The sequence below is a fragment of the Octodon degus genome, unplaced genomic scaffold, assembly GCF_000260255.1.
Source record: "Octodon degus isolate 3935 unplaced genomic scaffold, OctDeg1.0 scaffold00298, whole genome shotgun sequence".
In the NCBI taxonomy this organism is placed as follows: domain Eukaryota; kingdom Metazoa; phylum Chordata; class Mammalia; order Rodentia; family Octodontidae; genus Octodon; species Octodon degus.
This window is the reverse complement of record NW_004524874.1, coordinates 234,522-236,608: the sequence shown is the minus strand read 5'-3', so window position 1 is coordinate 236,608 and position 2,087 is coordinate 234,522. Positions and strand designations below refer to the sequence as shown.

At 37.1% G+C, this 2,087-nt stretch overlaps 1 pseudogene; it reads left to right on the top strand.

Annotated features, from left to right (window-relative positions):
- The window catches only part of LOC101583776, a 58,924-nt pseudogene that overhangs the window by 1,062 nt on the left and 55,775 nt on the right, over positions 1-2,087 (top strand).

The window sequence follows — 2,087 nt, the reverse complement described above, 5'->3', positions numbered from 1 at the left end:
AAGGAAAGAAGGAAAGAAGGAAAGAAAGAAAAAAGGGGTTGGGGAGATAGCTCAGAGGCGTGAGCACCTATCTGGCAAGTGCAAGGTTGTGAGTTCAATCCCTGGTACCAAATAAAGAAAGTTAAGTATATCAGTATTTCCAATCTACCTAAAGAGATTGGATTTCCAATTGAAAGAAAAACTCAAATACTGAAGAACAATTAAATGAAAAATAAAATTAAGTTAATATATCTGTAATATTATACAGCAGTGAAGATGAATTACAGCTAAGCACACTGAAACAAGACTCTCAAAAGCATTTAAAAAGAAAAGCAACCCAGAAAAGTACAAAAAGTACTGTTCCATATATAAGTTCTATATATATGACATAAAAATGAATTTCCAAATACATAAACCTCAAAACAGGCAAAACTAAATAACATGCTGTTTACTATACAAACATGTGCAATGAACCTTGAAGAAATGAAAGGGTCAGGATGAAATCCAGGATAATTGTACCTTATAGGAGAAGGGGCAGAGACAAGCAGGGTGGGATGCACAAGGAGCTTCATAGATTGTGGAGGACCACCTGAGCAGCTCTCCTTGAAAGAAGAGCAACAGTCTCCATTTTGACTCAGCCTGACCTTACTTCCTATGTAGAGAGCTGGCTAGGACTTCTGTTTATCAACTGGCCTTAGGGAAATGCAGGCCACCCACCTAGCTCAGCTCACAGTGATCAACTACTTCCCACAATTCTCAGTCAGTACTCCTCAAGCCACTCCCCCACTGAATAAAAACCGGGTGAAGCCCTGGGTCGCTCTCTTGGTTCCAGAAAGCCATCTTCGTGGCTGGACTTAGGGCCTCTTGACTGCCCGATGATTGAAAATATAATTTAGTGTCTTTATTTTTGAAGTGGGTTGCGTTGTAAGTGGTAGATTGGAATCAACCTGCTGGGATTCCAATAACGTAACTTTGGGATTATAAATATTGGCTTCTTGGACCAAGACGAGGTCCTGGAAGTGACTCCTACAACAGATCTTCCTAATTTTCTATTTTCTAAGCTCAGTGACAATTGTGGAGTTATTCATTTCATTTAATGACCATTATCATTTAAACTGTACACTCGTACTTCCTGCACTCTTGGTAAGTGTAGTTCTTAATAAGCAGCTAAAGTAAAAGCAATAATGAGCCAGGGATATAGCTCAGTGGCACAAGTACCTGCCTGGCTAGCTCAGGGTCCTGAGTTTAACTCCCAATACCAAAAAAAAAGCATTAGTTTCAAAAGTATATAGCATAAGTTTTGGTATATCACAAAGAAAGATAATAAGTATTGAAGTATATTCTGTATTGCTCTGTGTACTAGAAATTTTGAATAATTAATTTAAAGGGAAAAAATACAAAGAGATATGCCTGCTTAAACAGCTACAGATCAAGGTAATGCAAACTAATAAGTTGGGGCCGGGGAGATGGCTCAGTGGAATAAGTGCTTCCCTGGCAAGCACAAGGGCCTGAGTTCAATCCCTGGTTCCTTAAAAAAATAATTAATTAATTGATTAATTAATTTTTAAAAAAATAAAAAATAAATACTAATAAGTATATAGAATATTTGAATTACATCATTAATAATTTGCTCTAACAGTTTCATATAAAATTCTTCACTAGCAAAACAGAGACTACATTTCTATATGCAAACCAATAAGAATATCTTAAAAAATTGGAAAAGCAGCCATGTGACATATTGACTAGATTAATGTATTACATACAATAAAATTAGAAACCGAGTGTGGTGGTACACACTTCAGGAGGCTGAGGCACAAGGATCACTGTGAGTTCAAGGCCAGCCTGGGCTACATAATGAGACCCTGTCTCTAAATAGATAAATAAATAAATAAAGCCATTTGGAAAATGACTATTTGACTATTTGAAAATCATAAAATGCCACTCAATAACTGGACATCATAGTTTGGGATTTTGCAAGGGAAACAATAGAAGACACATCTTTTATAAGATTATTTTATGGGGCTGGTGAGATGGCTCAGTGGTCTAAAGCACCTACTTAGAACAAGCTTAGCAAAGCCCAGGGACCACGGTTCAATCCCCCAGCACCA